The sequence below is a fragment of the Astyanax mexicanus genome, chromosome 4, assembly GCF_023375975.1.
Source record: "Astyanax mexicanus isolate ESR-SI-001 chromosome 4, AstMex3_surface, whole genome shotgun sequence".
Classification (NCBI taxonomy): domain Eukaryota; kingdom Metazoa; phylum Chordata; class Actinopteri; order Characiformes; family Acestrorhamphidae; genus Astyanax; species Astyanax mexicanus.
Genome location: NC_064411.1, coordinates 3,938,844 through 3,960,579, shown reverse-complemented (window position 1 = coordinate 3,960,579; position 21,736 = coordinate 3,938,844). Strand labels below are relative to the sequence as shown.

The window sequence follows — 21,736 nt, the reverse complement described above, 5'->3', positions numbered from 1 at the left end:
TTTGTTTAGCAAATTTCACACTGATGAATTTATTTACTCTAGAATATCTGGTAGGTCACATGGTTTACACACATGTGCACTGTTCGATATTTGAACTGATGAATTTATGTTTTTTTTGTGTCAAGGTATTAAATATTTAATATATTGTTAAGTGCAGTTTATTACAATATAATACTTTTTTCTGAAAAAATTGTTTTGTTTTTATCAGTGTGTGTGTGTGTGTGTTATGCTTTAAAAATGTACATTTTAGTAAATCAGTGAAAGGGTTTTGATGTGTCACTCACTCAGAGGTCATATCTTCACTGCTGAAATTAGTACGATTCCCCATGGACGCGTCGCTCTTCATAGAAACACAGCTGGGTTCTGGAGAAGCTCCTCTCTGGGTTTTAGTTCTGTTAACATTAAACACAGTGAAACTCCAGCATTTACACAGTGAAACTCCAACACACAGCACATCTTTAATAAAGATCAGGAACTGAAGAGCTTCACTCTCAGAACAGAACAGTAGTTTAGTGCAGTGATGTACCGAGACCCAGAGCTTCCTCCTCCACTGCTGAACTTTAGAGGAATCCTCATGGACCAGTCACTCTTCATAGACACTCCACTGGGGGCTGGAGATGCTGCTCTCTTCTCCCTGTAAACAGATCTTCATGATGATCCATGATGAGAGTAAAGTGTGGAGTAATGTGTTCCTTTACTAAAACTTATTCACAGGTTCCAGACTAACTTCTTCATGACCGGCCCAGAAGCGTCCCGAAGCTTTCTGTCAGCTGCCCCAAACTGAAAAACGCTTGTCTAATAAATATACATATTTTAATTTCTTTAACAATACTGTTGAATATATTTGTGTGTTTGTTATGATGTCACAATGTCATCACCTGATTAGATCATATTTACTATATGTATTTTATAGATCTGTGTCTAGTTAATAACATGTATTGGTAAGAGCTACACAATTACACAATTATACTGTATTATAAACTAAAAGGTATATTTTTTATACTGAACTCTAACAGAGATACAGATCAGAACAGAATAGAACAAGTATTTCTGTGAGAAGCTTCATTCCACAGCTTTAATATCAAACCCAATCACTTCCATCTGATCTATATAAATGCAGCACATCAGGATTTCCTCATTTCTAATGCTAATGTAAACCCAGACAGCGTGAGGTAAAATCCGAGACGGATCCTCACAATGGATCTGATGCAGAGTTCACTTTCACTAGAGACAAATCCGATCCAGATTTTGAGCAAATCGAAACATTTATGTTAAAATATATGGACCATATTTTGTAACATAAATGTGCAACCACCCCATACCATAGCATCCACCTAGCAACAGCATAAAATCACTACAGCAACCACCTAATACTGTTACTGTGCCAGAAGGAAACATATTATTAATATTAACAATTAGATATTAAAGGCAGACATGTACTTTAAATACAGATTAGAAACACTTTCTACTAGAAGAATAACTGGCTTTGTTAAGTGTTTCTCTGTGTTTAAATACAGCACAGGGTTCTGACTCTGGTCCAGGAGAAACTCTGTTCTCAATATTTTAAAACTGTAAAATATGCAGATCACAGCTCCAGGATTAGAGCTGAAACCATTACAATACAAAACTACTCTCCTCCACTGCTGGAGTTCTGAAGATCCATCATTTACTCTTCTTCATTCACACACAGCTGAACACTGCCGACACCGACCCCTGAGAACAGATCAGCCGTTACAATAAAACCTTTATTCTTACAATAATGACATTATCATCAGAACTGCATTAAACAAAACCTGATAAACCTGATAAAAACAAAACAAACAGAGAACGATACATAACAGTGTGATTTACCCTCATTACACATTATTCTACAGATTACAGAATAATTTACTGTTATTATAATGATTATAGTTTAATTATTATTAGGAATATTACTGCATTACACAACATTATAAATATACATGTGACCCCTCCCTAAAGACGCCCAATATAAATTTAGGGGGGCCTACACCTCAAATTGATATTGGTTGCAAATAACCAGATAACCTTTAGCTGAATAAGCTAACACTGTTTAGATAATAAAATGGTGCCTCCATAAACATTTCAATACCTTACAAAGACAAGAGCCAAACCCACGTGACTTAGTGAAAATAAAAGTGGAGCTATTAATTTAGCTCTCAAACTTTGTTTTACTTATATGAAGAGAAATAAAATAAAATCTCATAAATAACACAAAACACTCCCCCTTTAGATATATAAATCAAACGTAACACCGTGTTTTTCTCTAAACTCTGGTTAATAAAATAAAGTAAAAATAAAATACCCAAATAAAACAACCCTTGGTTTTTATATGATACGTATGAAACATCACCATTAAGAGGTAAAACACCCAGATCAACAGTTCAAGCGCTTTTTTTTGGACCGGTATGTTGGTGCACTTATTACTCCACTCAGTCAGCGAAAGTGAATCGAATGAGTCAACCGAGTCAGTTGATTCGTTACCCACAGTTCACACAGAGCTCACGGAGATGGCGTCCTCAGTAGCCATGGCAACAGACTCCCGGTTCCGGCTGAACTGCCTCTTCAGAGGTTCCGCAGTAAACTGAACTGAACATGTTATGTTACTGAATCAGAATAGAGAGATTATTTAAGTATAATATAAAACAGCAGGATTAAAAACACCAACTCTCCACGTGATCTTGTGCTCCGTATAAGTCAAGTCAAGTAGTTTTATTGTCAATACTGCATATGTACAGGACATACAGAGAACTGAAATTACGTTACTCTCCTTATTTTATTGTCAATACTATGCAGTATTGACAATAAAACTACTTGACTTGACTTACAGCTGATTGTTCTCCAGACGGTCTGATCTAGACCAGGTCCAGGTCTGATCCAGGCCCGGTTCAGATCTCCATGCTGATCCTGGTTCTTCCAGTGGAATCGGACACTGAGCTGATCTTAAAGAACCGGTTCTGACTTTAAGCTACACGGTTCTGTTCTACATTCTCTTCAGTTCTGAACTTACCGTGTGAATCCGGACTTCTGTCCTCTTCTAATGGCGGAGACTGAACTTACTTTCACTCTCCTTCACCTGAGTCTCACCTGTCTCCCTCTAAGTCCCGCCCCCTTGCTATCTTACAGCGAATAGACGCTGGGTGGGCGGAGCTATTGCTCGTTTTTGGGTATTGTAAGCCAATCATATCATAGGGCTGAATGGAATGTTTAAATATACATGAGTCTGAAGTTTCTCCCACACAGTTTTCAGACCGGTGTTCTGCCGAGTTCTGCTACCCGTCCAAAAGTGCTCCTCCCCGCACTGCGCATGATCTGCCCCACATTTTATAACGTTCTCATGAGTTTTTCAAGATGATTCTGTTTTCTATGACTGCATTAAACAGCCTGAGCTCACTGTCATTACTTATTTAAGGGTTACATAAAGGTAAATGACAAACAAAACAAAACAAAACAAAAAAATAATAATAAGCTATTTAGAAACAAACTAACAAAAATCACTAAATAATTTCATTTACCTCTTAAATACATTTTTTAAAATAAAAAACAGTTGGTTAATTTTATACTCTGACGTGACTATACTGCATTTGTGTGCACTGTGATAATAATGCTGGGAGAAAGGAGCACTGCCTCCATCTAGTGTCTTTGAGATGTTCTGCATTTTATATAAGGGTGGTTGACATCACATGGATTTTTTTTGGTCCAGTGTGTCAAATATATGTAAATTATAGAAAAACATGTCAAAAACTGTGGTGATATTGTTCAGAAATTGCTGATTTATATGAACTTACAGAGCATTCATAGGATTAACATTTTTTTCTCAATTTTCAGTAAAACCAAAAAAATGCTCACATGGTGTTAATGTTACAATCACATTTCATAAAGTTATATTTTTAATGAAAACAAGTAAATGAGGACTAACAGTTGGACATGGTAGGAGTAGCAGGGTGAGTGGTGAGCTCCTGGTCTAACTGGAGGATAAAAGCTTCACTATCCAGCTGATCACCAATGTCAATAGAAATTCATTTCAGGTTGAATGTTGGTCATTAAGTCAGATAAAAAAAATTACGTCAGGATAAAATCTAAAACTGTTACGTACCTGCACTCTTAAAAATTCAACAAACTTTACCTCAAAAACTTAATGAATGAGTGGAGCAATAAGAGAGGCCGATAGGAGGAATAAAACAAGATTATCCTCTGAGTTCTGCCCTTTACGTTCTAGCCATAATGATGAAAGAATACAAGGTATTAAAAGAGGAGATTATTTAGTTAAAATCACAGTTTATGCAGATGATATTACAGTTTTTATTACAACAAAAAAAGACTTAGACATTATAATGGAATATTATAAATGTAATAAAAAAGTTTCTGGTGCAAAGCTTAATATGGCTAAATCTAAATGAGTTGATGTTCCAGATAAAGAGCAAATAAAATTTTTAGGTGTGTATTTTAATAATGGTGACTGTGTGGACAGTAAGTGGAAACAAAAAGAGGAAGTAGTTTCTGAAGAAATTAAATCCCTCTAACAACACGTCCAATGATCAGTCACCCAAACCGAGTTCTACCAGACGCAGTGGAGGAACCAGGTCCAAGTGAAGCTCTCTACAATGGAAGTGAAAGAGTAGAGGATGGAAATGAGTCATCATGAAGATTTAAGTAGCAGCGGAAGCAGCAGCAGCAGCAGCGGAGAGACAGACGGAGGAAATCCGAACACCAGCACCTCGTCTGAAGGATACAGCAGCGAGGAGTACGAGTCTGCAGCAGCCGAAACACAAGCAAACCAAGTTCCTCCTCCTTCTTCATCACCTCTCCTTCCATCTATGACAAGATCTACCACCATACATACGCACAGGGGCTGCTGCATCCAACAAAAAGAAACGGAAAAGAAAACCTAAAAAAGGAGGTTAGAAGCAGAATGAACAATACACTAAGAAAAAGTAAAAGAAATAAACATTTCTTTATCTCCTCTGTCTGACCTAATATTGCACTATGCAGTGTTGGGGGATTCAGTATAAAAAGAACAGGAATGAGAAATTAAGTATATTTAAAAAAAATAGCAGAGATTTGTTGTGTTGTGTTTACAGTAAACAAAACTAAATACATATGAAGATATAGAAAATCCCCCCAAAAATGTGGGATAATGGTTATTTCTTCTTTTCTATTGGAGAATGTAAAGCTGATGGAATCGATTTATTATTCTATAAATCAATTGTTTGAAATAACCAACAAAACAAAACTGGAAAGATTTTTTTTCCTCTACCAGCATGGATGTAAAGACACTTGTAAAATTCTGGACTGGACACATCTCAGATTATGACTCTGAGCTATATTTAAAACATTGCTGTGATATTCTGAAGCCTGCAGTTAAACCAGTGGATAATCGTGGAACGTGGTATGAAGCATCAAGTGAAACTGCGTATAGATGCTGTAGATCATTTGGTTAAATGATTATTTTGATTGGTTATCACTGCCTTGTGTACGTTCACTCATTTGGAGGCGGAGCCTAACAGCAGTCTGTGTTTCTGTTAATTGTGGCTGCTGGAGTGAAGTGCGGATTAAACAAATAACCTGTGGTTCCTTTCTAAGACTAGAGTGGAATGAGACAACGCTGCCATTTGTACTTTGTGTTCAGACGTGGGACACAAATATTTCACATGCCCTAAATCCTACGCCAACAAATTCAAGCAAAGACTAGGCTTTCCAAGACCAAGTGATCTAAAACACACAGAATCCAGGGCATCTACAGAGATAGAGACGGGACAGATGCAAGTTCAAGGTACGATCATCAACACTATCAAGATCCTAGAGGAAGAGCAAGTGTCTAAATCAGTCCAGAGTGGAGAAGTGGAAAAAAGAAGTGTCTTAAGAGGAGCTTTATGAAGAGGGTGAAGAATCAAATTCAGATGAAAGTTCAGACAGCGACTGGTCAAGTATCATCAGAAAGTGGAGAAATATGAAGGACGGGTCCCACAATCAAATGAAAATGACTATAACCCCTTTATGCAGATGCAATTTTATGCTAATTTTCATGTGATTTGCACCAACTACACTCTAAATCATTGTATCTTAAGTTTTACATAGAGCACAATGATAAATCAGGGTTTAAACTGAACTGAAACAATAATTCACCTCCAGTCTTTTATTTCCATTATTTAAGTTCCATTTGAGAACATCAAATGCTGACAAAAATGGTAAAAAAAAAAAAAAAAACGTGTGTATGGATGCTGGTGATGAAAAATCAGTCATGTTCTACATTTCCTGATTCACCAGGGTCTTGACAAACAAGGTACAAAATTTGTAAAAAAAAAAAAAAAATACAAGGAAGCATTGATTTTTTTTTAAATGACCTTATCCAAAATGTAAACGTATACCCAAAACCTTTCTGACACCACATATTGGACATCAAAGTCTTTTAGAAAATAAAAATAGAATTTCTAAAAATTGTATCAAATCCTGTCTGTAGGTTTTGCCTGTAGTATTATGTGGTGACTTGTCTGAAAGACAGGGTTGCAGATAATACAGTTAATATTACAGGAGAAGGGAAATTACTGGGATAAGTATAACATGGACTAAAAGATTCCTTTAGAGAACTTTTTCCTCTTGAGACTTTACTCGTTTTGATTCTCGAGTTAAAACACGCATTGATAGAATATATGTTACTAAAGATATAAAGGTCCTAAATTATACAATTGAACTCATGTAAAATTAAATCTGGGAATCAGAGAACAACGGGGGTTCTGGAAGGGAAACACACAGTGCCTAAAAATATTACTAAAAATTAGAAAAACTAAAGATGTGGAAGTTTAAACCCACTCTAATGCAAAATTATGGGATACTTTAAAAAGTCAGATTAAAATGTTTCTGATACATAAATGTGAAAAATTAAATAGTGAACAAAATTAATTTTACAGTAAACTTACAGCAGAATATGTGGAAATTCAAAGCAAAAGAGATAAAACTATAGAAGATTAAGATCATCTTTTAAATTAAAGTCAGAAATGTCTAAGATGAATAAACATTTTAAAAATGTACAACTTTAAGCAGGTATGGATAATAGCTGCTCAGGAAACACAGGAAATGTTATTAAACGGATAAATGATAAGAGAAATGAAAATGATTAAAGGGATTAGAGATGAGCATGGGAATGTAATAGAAAACAAAAAAGAAAAGCAGAAAATTATAAAGGAAAAAATAAAGGAAAAAAATCACAATTTTTATCAGACTGTCCAAAATTACAAGCAGAGGACCTCTCGTCAATATCAACCAATTACAAAGGAAGAAATTGTTGAAGTAAATAAGGATTTACATGATGGGAAAACTCCAGGACCAGACGGTTAACCTCCGAAATGTTATAAGACATTATTATAGTTTATTACAAAATTATTTTAATAAAGGCATTAGAGATGGGAAAATGAATGACTTGTTCTATAAGTCTGTGATTACCTTGATTTATAATAAATGAATGAATAAAATAATGATAAGGAATTTTAGATAATTACTTTAGATCAGAAAAAGGCTTTTGACTATGTGTCCAGGAAATATTTATGGAATGATTTGCAGCACTGTGGTTTTCCACCAAATTTCCTTCATAAGATCAAGTTATTATATGAAAAATCAGCAGCTCAAATTAATGTAAAATGGGATTTTAACAGAATTTGAGACACATAGAGGAGTCAAACAAGGCTGCTCTTTAAGTGCAGTATTATGTGTGTGTTAGCAGTTAGTCCTCTTTAAATAAAATTAAAAATGATACCAGAATTAAAGAAATTGATATCTTAGGTAAAGAATCTTTTAAACTTACAGACTTTACTGATGACGACATCACAGTAATCATAAGAAATCAGAAAGAGCTCAGGATTATAGAATTTATGAAGATGTAGCAGGAGCAAAATTCAATTTGGATAAAACAGAAGACATCTGGATGGGATGAAATGATCCTCTATTTTTGAACTTAGCAATTAAAAATCAAATAAAAATTATAGGACTTTATAACAAAATTTAAATGTGCTGAAATTAACTGGAAGTTGAAAATAAATTAAATCAGTGGAAAATTGCAAATTATAAAACTAGGATCCAGATAATTAAAACTTTTTTTTTGTCAAAAAATGTGTTCCTTGCTATATATATATATATATATATATATATATATATATATATATATATATATATATATATATATAGTTAATATAATATAATATATTAGTTTTACTACACACTGTTCACCAGACACAGGTAAGTTAGAGGGGCAGCTTGTTTTCTACCTGCTCTGAGCTAGCTAGCTAAGCTAGGTGACTGAAGCTAATTTAGTGATTAGCATGTAGAATTAAAGAGGCTAAAAACAGCAGGTAGGTGTTCATACTGTCCCCTGTGTGTGTCTTTTATATTGTAATTAGTGTATTTAGCCACAGTGGTGTTAAAACTCGGCTATGTGAGCGGTTGCTATGGCTTGTAACTAGGTAGCTAAGCGCTAGCTAGCTAGCGTAGCGGCCTCAATTTTCAGCCATTTCAGTCAAAATTGTGGAAATCTAAGCTTACTGTAAATAAATATAAGAGCTTTACTCACCCAAATAATCAGTTTTAAGGAGAGGAATCTGTGTAGATTAAAGTCCAGCGCTCGTTTGACTTTGAAAGAAAATGTTTTTTTAGGAAATTAAAGTTTTGTTTATTCTGTGCCCCTCAGCTTCAAGACCTGCTGAATTACAAGGGTCCTCTGTTTTACATTCAGATTAAAATACTCTATATTAACTGAAAAATATATTCACTTAAGCTTTTATTTTAATAATAACAGCTCTTACCCTTATATGTGTGGCTGATAATGTGTGTAATAATGTGTATTTATGCCTATAGGAGACATGGTGTTTCTTCATTAGGCTCCCTAAGTAGTGTACAACATAAAAAATATAGAAAAATAGCCTCACGCTGCGGAAATGCGGTAACACAGTTTCTTACGCACTGATTTACAACATTGTTAGCCAGTGACGTGCAGACGCTATGGCCCAATGCCGTCCTTGGCTGATATTATGGAGAGGAATTAGTGCCAAATTGAAAAGCAAACACTAGGGTGGAAAAATGTAAAAACAATCAACAAAATGCATTGCTTTTCCTCACTAATATGCAGAATAAGTGCCAAAATGAAATGCAAAACTACTTTTACATTACATTTCATTGCACTTGATCTCTTTATTGAAAAACAATACGCACTTATTTGCATTTTCAAAACCAAACGCTGAATTAGTGCCAGAATTTAATGAAATACACCTTGAAATGTAATCAAGGCACAGCGGTATTACTTTTCACCCTGAGGTACTTTAAACATTAACTCCTCCTTTAAATGTAATACTTACGAGATTGCTTTTAAACACTGATGTGATGAAAACATGCCACAATGAAAATCAATAGCTCCAGTGTGTGTGGATTTGTATTTAAAGAAAGAAACGCAGAATTAGTGTCACAAGCCACCTTAAAATGCAATCTAACGAACGGCATTGTATTCCACTGTGTGGCGCTGCAAATGTGCAAAAGCAAATCACAATGCATAGGATTGCATTCCGTCTAGGCAAGCGCTGTAATCGTGCCACATGTAAATTTAATAACTGTCCAATAGGAGTGCTCCCTCAAATTTGGGGCGGGGCTTAGACATCAGTCAGAAGCAATCACTGGTAGTTGTACTTGAAAGCTGAATAAATGTCTTTTCGTGACAGGATAAAAGAGCAAATAAACACTGTAATTGAACAAATTGAGGCTGGGTCAGTTACAGACGACTATGTGATTTTCAAACTGGAGTGGATTTTAGAGAACACAGGCCATGTTCTCACACTTCGCGGCGAAGACTTTCCAGAAACCTTCAAAAATGCACTGAGGAACATTCTGGAACAACTCTGTGCTCCAGCAGTCCAACCGAGAGCAGGAGGACCTCAGAAAATACCTGTCCCACTCAGCGGTATAATTCGCTATCTCAGCCTTGGATTATCAGTACCAGCTGTTGCAAAAATATTCGGCGTATCAGTTCGAACCCTTCGAAGGCGAATGGAGGAAAATGACGTGCGGTACGTCTATCAAATATAACTACGTTATAGGTATATTATATATTATTATATATACATATTATGTTATAACCCCATTGTTCCTCATGAGAAGAATGTTCAGTATTTTTTGCTTCTTTCTGTCTCAAGAGTGGCTGATTTCTACAACAACCTCTCAGATGAGGAACTTGACGGTGTTGTAAGGGATTTGCAGCGTATGTTCCCTAACTCGGGGTACCGGATGATGCAAGGCTATCTTAAAGGAAGAGGAATTAGAGTTCAAGGTATTCTACTTACTTGTGTGCATACATACAGTACAGGCCAAAAGTTTGAACACACCTCTTTTTCAATGTTTTTTCTTTATTTTCATGACTACATGATTACATTGTAGATTCTCACTGAAGGCATCAAAACTATAAATGATCACATGTGGAGTTACATATTTAACAAACAAAAAAAAAAGCACTAGGTGAAAAGGTGAAATAACTAAAAATAAATATATTCTAGTTTCTCCAAAATAGCCACCATTTGCTCTGATTACTGCTTTGCACACTCTTGGCATTCTCTCAATGAGCTTCAAGAGGTGGCCACCTGAAATGGATTTCCAACAGTCTTGAAGGAGTTCTCAGAGGTGTTTAGCACTTGTTGCTCCTTTGCCTTCACTCTGCTCCAGCTCATCCCAAACCATCTGGATTTCTGTGGTCAGCAGCAATTCTGTGGTTAGAAACTGACAGCCCATACATATAATTTATACTGCAAGTATATGGAGTATGTGATGGGTTGAAACATGCATAATAAAATGTATAATTCTCATATCCCTAAAATGATCTAGGATTAAAAATTATTATTCCTGGAACTGATAAATATTCGGAGATTATACATAATATTAAGATCTAAATATATTATATTATGCAATTCTTTCTGCACAAGAACATTGACTTTATGTCAGTTTTGTATCACTGAGGATGTCATTAAATTTCAGGCTTTAAAAGGCCTGGGTTACATGGTAGAAATATTATATGATGTTATTAAAATAAATGTTGACAATACACAATGCTACCAAGATATTCTGACATCAGTTCTGCAGGATATTCTTAAGAACTGTGTTTAGTTTGATCTATTTGAACATGGGACTGTGCGATTAGGAGGCAACATGCAATTATTTGTAAATACGATTTTTAAATACTTCTTGACTTAATTATTATGTAAATACTGTACTGTTTTAATGTATTTATTTTTTTACTGAGTGCCTTGCTATCCCTTTGCTACTGTGAATGTCCCCCATGGACGGCTCTTTTGTTTTTGCACCCCTCCCCCCAAAAACAATGGTTGATTCAAGGATTCAAGGATTCAAGGAGATTTATTGTCATTCGCATCTTATGTGGTACATGAGGTGGAACGAAATTGTGATCTCACGATCCAGTTTACACCCAAGAGCTGTTATTAAATAGATATATAGATAAAAGTACAATAAAGGAATACAATAAAAATAGAATATACAAAATAGTTAAAGATAAATACCCCAAAATGAAATAAATAGAAAGAGTAGACAGGTTGCAACAACAAGTCCAGAGTGCAAATGTGCTATAGCAGCATGAAATGAATTAGAGCAGTAGAAAATAAAGTGTCTCAGTGCGGGTAAAGTGACCGTGTTTGTACAGTAATTGTCCTTGTGTGTCAGTGCAGTGTGTTGTTAAGTGGAGTTTAAGAGTCTTACAGCTTCCGGAATGAAGCTGTTTCTCAGTCTGGTTGTTTTGCACTTGATGCTCCGCAGCCTCCGTCCTGAGGGAAGCGGGACAAAAAGTGCATGTGCTGGGTGGGTGGGATCCTTCCTTCCAGGTGGCATCATAATAATACTACTACTGCTACTACTACTACTACTAATAATAATAATAATACATTATTTGTAATATTATTTTTTACAGTTGAAATTATTCAAGTAGATATACAGGGCTGATGCACATGGGTGACGTTTAAATTAAGAATACAATTATAAATAATGGGTAATATTTAGACTTCCTTTGCAAAAACAGACAAGTGTTATTTAAACACACTTTTAGGCTTTACCAAATGAGCTCCTTTAAAATATTGCGGAGAAACGCGTCTCATCAGCCGCACTTATGATTTCTGAGCGGAATTATCTTTCGTTTTAATGGCTTTTTGTGGTGAAGGAGAAAGAGATGCTTTGTTATAATTCCATTATTTTAGATACTAAATCACAGTTGTTTTATTTATTCGTTTACAATAAATCTTACTTATATATAAAGAGAAGTACAGTCCTTTAATTATCCTGACTAACCAGTAATAATAATATCAGTGCATCTGATACTGTGAATATCTTTAAACTGTTTTACTCCTGCCATTTTTAATTTCTCTAAAAATTGTTTAAATACTGACAAAATTCAATTGTTAATTTTAATTTATTTAGCTTGATTTTTTTTGTTTCTGAAGAAGAGACTTTACTTATTTTATAACACACTGTTGTGACTATTTGAATCTGTCTCAATTTTTTATTTACACTTTACACTTTGCGTGCTGTTGTGGCTAATTATTTGACATATAGGAGCTAGGACAATAATTAGCCACAACAGCACGCAACCTGTATTTAGGCTGATTCTCTGCCCGAGCCCGACCCGATGCGCAGATAAGCGCTTGTCCGCGGCCGCAGCTCCGCGCCTTTAAATTAAAAGCTCCGTAGGTTGCGGGTACGTACACCATGTAGAGCAGATGTCCGATCACTGACCAATAATTAAATGTGTTACAAATTGTTTCCCCCTTTCCTTGGTGTTTGGCATTTTCGTTTTGTTTTTTATTCGTTGACGAAAAGTATAATAGCGGTACATTTCGTCATAGTTCTGGTTTTCAGGTATTCATGTTTTATTTTTTAGTCTCTTTTTCGTTTTCGTTAATTGGTCGTCAATTAATATTTTTTGTTATTTATTTCTGAATTAATTTCTATTAATTAAATTAACTCTCTTTCCTGCTGCCTCAGTTTCCTGCATGCTGTGTGTGACTTAATTTGAAAAAAAAAAAACGATAAAGATTATGTTGGAAGAATAGCACCTGTTTTTGCAAATGAACTTATTTGCCCCATTATTTATAACTCTTAATTAAAACGTCATCCTTGTGCATTTTTTGTTGTGTTAAAAATAATAGTTTTCATTATATATATATATATATATATATATATATATATATATATATATATATATATATATATATATATATATATATATATATATATATTGCTTGTACAATTTCAATGCTTAAATAATGGAATGCCACATCACATGGCATGGACATGGATAATATCGTTTATCTGTCCAAGGCTAATAGAGGTTTCATTTCTGTATACAGTTTGTTTGTTGTTTACATGCCTTTTAACTCTTGTCACACTCTTCAGGCCTTTAAAGAAGCTTTTCCTTGTTTTACAATCCTTAAACTGATTTTTATGTATTTTATGTATTTTCATAATTTCCTCAGTATAAAAATAAGGTTTAAAAAAGGCAAATTTCTGTTAAAATTTAGATGAAGAATATCCCATAAAACACATTTAACATTAATTTAATTTTGTTATTTTAAATGATCAACTGTTTTCTTTATATTTTAATTTATTTATCATATTTGTATTCACACTTATTCCTGTTTCCACTTTTGAATATTATATTCTCAGCCTACCAGTGTCATACTAATTTAAATAAGGTGGGGTATTGAAATGAATCACAATTAGATAATCTTTATTAATTTACATAAGCAAAGTATACTGTTCAATTATTATGCTTTACGTGTACGTTTGAAGACACATGCATCATTTTTATTTCTTTACTTAATACATCATTTTTAGTCAGTATCTTAGTATCTTATCCACTACCTCCTCTGAATATTTTTTCCTCTCCAAAGACACGTCTTACTTTATGCCTATGAATACATAAACCTTGTTAATATGACAGGTAAAAAGTCAAAATATGTTTTTCATGTCAATTTGAAGTGAATGGGGTATATTTATATGTTGAGTATATATTTACCAATAACAAAACTGTCTTGATTACCTGTTGCCTTCACATATAGGATAAAACAATAAAATGTGTTTACATGTAAAGACAGTTTGTACATGAGTACAATATTAACTGCATGCATTTAAGATTGGAGATAGATATTGTTAGAGACCACCTTTAGAAATAAGAGATAACTTTTCAGTGTTTCCACCCCTTCCAGAGCACAGACTGAAACAGTCAATGCTGCGCACAGACCCTCAAGGATTGCTTGAGCGTACACTCTGTCTACATACTGTTAGAAGGAGAGTGTACAATGTTCCTGCTCCAAATTGCCTTTGGCATATCAATGGGAACCACAGGCTCATAAGGTAATGCAACAAACAATTCTTTTTAAAGCTATTTTTTGCAACTGGCAGAATAGTGTCAGCATTGTTCTTCATGTTAAAGGTAGATTCAGTGGTTTTGTCTGCTTGTATATGCACAGGTGGCGTATTGTCATACATGGAGCTATTGATGGCTTCAGCAGACTGGTGGTCTACCTGCAAGCTTCTGCCAACAATCGTGCAGACACTGTTTACAAACACTTCTGGCAGGCAACACAGAAATATGGCATCCCGTCACGAGTACGTAGTGACAAGGGAGGGGAGAACAGAGACGTTGCTTCCTTTATGATTAGTACCAGGGGAATGAACCGCAGTTCACACATTGCTGGGAGAAGCGTGCACAATCAAAGGTACTGCAAACACATACCACACACTGTCATTAAACACACGTTTGTATTCAGGTTCACACTGTACTGTTTAAAAGGGTATCATGATAGCACCAAAAGTGGATAAAGTACAGATATTGTTGGAGAATTTTATTGTACCTTGTAAATCTCATACTGTTGCAACCTTAAAAGCCTTCTATGACATTGGTACACACGTGACATTATTAAATGGAATGACCTACCCATCTGCACCCACTATCAGGCCTTGCTCCAACTCCTATAATTCACTTGGCCTTAACATGGTCACACTTGCTGTTTTTTAGCTTCAATTTACAGACTGCTAGCATATATCTTGTTTTAACAATATTTTGAATACATATTCTCTTAAGGATTCCTGTATGGCTGCAGTCATGAATGTTTATTTTATAAAGTTATCAAAGTAATAGAAATTAACCCCTTAACAGGCAGGCATTTTTTAAAATAAATGTTATTCCTGATATCACACACCTGCATCTGTAGAATTTTTATTAAAGCATTACATATAAAGGTTTCATGTTTGATAAGAAGTTATAACTGAAAATATGAAAGTAAATCTGCAATTGTCAAATTGCCTCTTTCCTAAATTTCATTTTAAAATAAATATTTCCTGAATACAAATCAAATGATTAATTTCCTATAAGCCTTTTGTTCTGTAACGATTGTTTAGCTTTTTTGTATATTTTCAAACATGCAGAATTGGGTTTGATTCCTCAGATACTGATCTGAAATTAAGTTTTCAGAATGTAAATAAGTTATTTTACTGCAGAGAAACATGCATGCATGGCCAAGGCCTGTTATGAGGTTAAATAACTTTTTACTTTTGCTTCACAAGTATACATAAAATACATTAGAGTAGTACTTAGATTTACATACAGAGCTGTTGCATTAGTAATAGTGTATAATAATTATAAAATTGTTGTATAGTAATATTTTAATTAAAAATATATTTATTTCTTTATATCTTACAGAATTGAGCGCCTTTGGAGGGATGTTTACCTCTGTGTAACAGATCTGTTCCACACACTTTTCAGGATTTTAGAGAGTGAGGGCATCCTGTCTCCAGACAATGACTTGCACATTTCTGCCCTACACTGGGTGTTTCTTCCCAGACTACAGCAGCACCTTGATTCTTTTGTTGAAGGGTGGAACAACCATCCCCTAAGAACAGAGAGGAACCAGTCTCCTCAGCAGTTGTGGCACACAAACAGCAACAGTCCAGCCAGTCCAGATCCACCACAGGTACATTTGGAACACTTGAGATGGGCATGTATGTGCAAGCATTTGAAGAATAAATAATCAAATCATTTTCGCTTATACCTAGGTGGATGAACTGTATGGTGTAGACTGGAGGGGCCCACCTGGTGATCGGGATTTAGCCCTGGTCATTCCTGAGGTGCAGCTTTCCAGGGTGCTATCTCAAGAGGAGTTGAGCAGACTTCCTCAACAGAACAGCACTAATGATGACTATGGAGTTGCTTCTTACATTCAGGCCCTTGGGTTACTTACTAACTGGTTTGGTTGACCAATGTCTTCATGCATCTCTTAAGACAGATTTTTCTATATGCACACTTACCAGTGGATTGTTGACAGTTTGTTTGTATATTACACAGTTTCTGTCAACAGAATTTCTCACACACACACACACACGCACAATCTCACACTTTTGTTTTTCTTTCCAAATAAATGAAGCATTACAAATACGTTGTACTTTTGTATTGTTTTAATCCATCTGAATATTGTATAAAAGTCATTTTCTGAGATAAAACTGTAGACAACTTCAGTCAGTGTATGTTATGTCAAGTATACAGTTGATGTAAACTCTCTCTATTCTAAAGACATCTGGATGAACACTAGACTTTCTAAACACTAATCCAGACTACTCCCAAGAACAGCACAACACAACAGGCAATCAATAGAACATTGGCTAAATCTGACACTTATATTATAAATATAACTCTTATAATTAATGTATTTGGCTGCACCCATTGCTGACAGGTGTGCAAATGCACACACAGCTTGTCTAGACGTACAACCCTCTGTAGCAGACAGACAATCTATTGGCACCTTTCTTAATGCCTGAGGCGGGCTCCAACATTGAGCTGTAGAGCAGTGTTGAGGATAAGGTGGAGTGGTAACAACCTCACTCTAATGCTCTCGTTGCTGGATGAAATCCAGTCCTCAGAGCAGTGTTTTAAAATGAAGTAGAACACCTCTTCAATTCGTCAATAATTTATTATTTGGTTAAGCATTTATTCTTTTGGTTTGGTAAAGAGGTGATGGTGGTCCAAAAAAAGCCTTCTGTGAACATCAGAGACAGTTACTCCAACAAAAGCAGGAAAAAATCTTGGTACCCTTAATTGGAGAAGAAAAACAGTAAATAACCAGTATCTGTAGTGATCACCTTCAACATTCTAAGTCTCCATTGGTATGTGGAGAACTAATTTGAAAAACAACAAACAAAAAGTTGTGTACAAGGTGTACTCTGAGTGCAAAAAACTGCACAACAGCTATACTAAACAAGTCCAAATCCACTGTCGGTGGTGGACACTGCAGCTGCAAGATCCATCTTAAATTCCCGATAAGACAAGTAGTGTCCTGGAATTTTGAGGGTTTCAAAACAGGTAACTGCAGTGGGCATGGACACCTTCTTAACTTTCACATAAAGGTGCTGGGGTAAAACAGCCCACCCAACCCAGAATTTGAGGAGCTCCAGAAGTTCATCCGATGTACCTGAAATGGTGTGAAGACATTTAATTCAGTCATGCTTTTTCAAAAATGTATTACCTGACAATAATCAAAGAGATGTTATTAATGATCTGGCCTCTAACATTGCCCAGTTAATCCTAAAATTAAAATCAACACTTACATTAAAGTTACTCTATTTCAGTAATTCAGTTACAAAATGTGAAACTCATCTATTATATAGATGTATTAAAACACAGAATGATCTATTTTAAGCCTTTATTTATTTTATTGTTGATTTTTGCTTACAGCCAATGAAAACCCAAAAATCAATGTCTCAGAAAATTTGAATATTATATAAGACCAATTGATAATTTTGGCAGTGTGCCAAGTCCTGCTGGAAAATGAAATCTGCATCTCCATAAAAGTTGTCAGCAGAGGGAAGCATGAAGTGCTGTAAGATTTTGTGGGAAAACACAACTGCACTGACTTTAGACTTGATAATAAAACACAGTGGATCAACACCAGCAGATGACATGTCTCTCCAAACCATCACTGATTGGTGGAAACTTCACACTACACCTCGAGCAGTTTGGACTGTGTGTCTCTCCACTCTTCCTCCAGACTCTGCTCCCTTCATTTACTTTCAATTAAATGTAAAATTTACTGATGATCAGTGATGGTTTGGAGAGACATGTCATCTGCTGGTGTTGATCCACTGTGTGTGTTTGAAAGAGGGGGTGATGCTTATTCAGTGTAGCTCGGTTTATATACATACATATGTTCGCCTGTCCAATCTCTCCCCATTTTCCATCGTGTACATTAAAAATAAATGTTAAAATTAGAAGGAAAATGACTAGCTCTGTTTTAGTTTCTGTAACAACGTAGCCTGAGAGCTCGACGCAACAGTGTAAAGTTAGTCTTGTTTAGTACTATTTTAGAGTGGCTCTACACACATTTAATTTATTTTGCTTCATTATACTAACTGATAAGTGATTTACACATTAAACATATTACATGTTAAATATTTCAGTAATAAAAAATCTGCTTTAATGTTTTATTTTTGAGCCAATATTAAAAGCAATTTTAATATTTTTTATAAAAAAAAAATGAATCTCTTTCAAGTTACTAATTTGTGTTTTATATTAGTGTTAAGGCATTTGTTAGGCTGTTATGGCCATCTCTTTCTCTTTTTCTTTGGGAAGCAGGTTTAGAAATCTCAGCCAACAGCCAGATTATTAAAAATCTATTCAAAGTTTTAAAGTAAATAGTCTATATTTAGTTTAAAACACGCGAGTGGGGGCGGGGCTGGTGACGTCATGGGTCCTGCGTTGTGTAATATCGCGATATATATCGCAGAAAACCAAAACAATGCGATGTGAAATTTTTCCAATATCGTGCAGCCCTAACACATATACAGTGAGTCCAAGAAGTATTTGATCCCTTGCTGATTTTCTTCGTTGGCCCACTAATAAAGACATGATCATTCTATACTTTTAATGGTAGATGTATTCTTACATGGAGAGATAGAATATTAAAAAGAAAATCCAGAAAATAAATCTAAGGAATATATATTAATTGATTTGTATTTCATGGAGTGAAATAAGTATTTGATCCCTTAGTATTCATTAGCAGTTCTGGCTTTTACAGACCAGTTAGACACTCCCAATCAACTTGTTACCTGACCTGAAGCCACCTGTTCTCACTAATCACTTGTGTGAAAAACACCTGTCCACAGAATCAGACAGATCACACAGATTTCAAGTCTCCAACATGGGTAAAACCAAAGAGCTGTCACAGGACCTCAGAGTCAGAATTGTTGACCTTCACAAAGCTGGAATGGGCTACAAAAAGATTAGTAAGATGTTGGATGTGAAAGTAACAACTATTGGTGCAATTATCAGAAAGTTTAAAGAGTATAACATGACAATCAACAGACCTCGGCCCGGTGCTCCAAAGAAGATTTCGCCTCGTGGGGTGGCAATGATGCTGAGAACGGTCAGAAATCGTCCTGCAACCACTCGGCAGGAGTTAGCAAATGACCTGAAGGCAGCTGGGACCACAGTTTGCAAGGAAACAATTGGCAACACTTTGCGCAACAATGGATTCACATCCTGCAGTGCCCGAAAGGTACCCCTGCTGAAGAGAGCACATGTGGAGGCGCGCCTCAAGTATGCCAATGATCATTTGAAAGATGAACCAAGTTATTGGGAGAAGGTTTTGTGGTCAGACGAGACCAAAATTGAACTTTTTGGCCTCAACTCCACCCGCCATGTGTGGAGGAAGAAAAATGCTGCCTATGACCCCAAGAACACTGTGCCCACCGTCAAGCATGGAGGTGGAAGCCTAATGTTTTGGGGGTGTTTCTCTGCCAAGGGTACAGGGCTACTTCACCGCATCACTGGGAAGATGGATGGAGCCATGTACCGCACAATCCTGAGGGACAACCTCCTCCCCTCTGCCAGGGATCTGAAAATGGGCCGTGGTTGGGTCTTCCAACATGATAACGACCCTAAACATACAGCAAAGGCAACAAAGGATTGGCTCAAGAAAAATCACATTAAGGTCATGGAGTGGCCCAGCCAGTCGCCAGACCTCAATCCGATTGAAAATCTATGGAGGGAGCTGAAGGTCAGAGTTGCCAAGCGACAGCCCACCAACCTTCATGATTTAGAGAGGATCTGCAAAGAAGAGTGGGCCAAAATTCCCCCTGGTGTGTGTGCTAAACTTGTGGTTAACTACAACAAACGTCTCACCGCTGTGCTTGCAAACAAAGGCTTTGCCACTAAGTATTGAGTGTGTTTGGCAAGAGGGATCAAATACTTATTTTCCTCATTGAAATACAAATTAATTAAAATATATTCTTTAAAATTATATTCTGGATTTTTGTCTTGATATTCTGTCTCTCCATGTTAGAATATATCTACCATTAAAAGTGCAGAAGGATAGTGTCTTTATTAGTGGGCAAACAAAGAAAATCAGCAAGGGATCAAATACTTCTTGGACTCACTATATATATATATATATATATATATATATATATATATATATATATATATACACACATATACATACATGTGTATGTATGTATGTAAAAAAAAAGGAAAGAAAAAAAAAAAAACTAGCTTAAACATGACAATAATAAAGAATAAAATTAATAAACATTTTACCTGACTCAATGTACTCCCGCAAATAGGCTGTGACACTGCACTTTGTAGAAATGTCAAGCCCGTCATCAGATTCAGTGTCAGAGTCTGATGGCCATACAATACGATCAAGAATCATCTTTAAAAAAAAGAACAAAAAAGACAGTGAAATCATTGAAGAAGAATGTCCAATGTGTTACATATGTACTACAATGTGCGGTGTACAATGTACCTCTGGGGTAACAAAAATCTTGGATGCTTGAGGGAAAATGATATTCAGAGCGTCAGGCCTTTCCTTTAGTAAAGGCATCAGTCCACTGTCTTTCAAGCCTCTTCTGAGTTGTCTGAGTTGCTCTCTTCTACGGCCAAGGACCTAGCAAAAGGCATGGAATTTAGCCAAATCCTGTAGTCAATACATATTGTAACGCGTTTTATCCCTTTGATGCACAACATGGGTCGAATGTGTCCCGGACAAGTTTTATTTTCTATATCAGAATTCAAGGTATTCCTCAACTAACTTGTTTTTGGGTATAGTTCATCATTATTATTTTTTTCTTTTCTTACTTTTTAAAATAAATACTCTTTTGTATCACTACCCCTCTCATGCAAACATGGGTAACAAATGACACAGATATTTTCTAATGCTATGTTAAAACAACTGAAATCAGTACTGAGTTAGCTGTGTGAGGGGAGCTGTTTTGAGCTATAGCTGAGTTGTAAAATGGTAAATGTAGGTTGTGTCTGACCTGTGTGTGTAAACCTGATGTGGAAAAACAAAAGCTTCTTCATAAAGTAAGAAGAAGAAGAAAAAAAGAAGATTTGAGCTAAAGAAACACTCATCCATACATGAATACACACTGAAAATGAACGTGGTTCATTATTGACCCGTGTGTGCATGCATTAAAGGGGGTGTGATGCAAAGAGGGCTTTTGATTCAAAATGTAAGAAAGGTAAGAATAATATAAGCATGTGCAAAATAAGTTAATTGAGAAACACATTACATTTTTTAATGAATTAATTTATTGCTAAGATACATCATAGAACTCATACATGAAGTTGCATAGAAAATGAATGCGGGTCATGTTTGACCCATGATGTGCATTAAAGCAGGTGGTACATATGTTGTGC

The 21,736-nt window shown here is 35.6% G+C and overlaps 1 protein-coding gene across 4 annotated transcripts in view; it reads left to right on the top strand.

Moving 5' to 3' along the window:
• LOC125801395 (zinc finger protein 239-like) overlaps positions 1–21,736 on the top strand; it is a 250,068-nt gene that overhangs the window by 182,261 nt on the left and 46,071 nt on the right. The gene's annotated exons all lie outside the window — the stretch shown is intronic.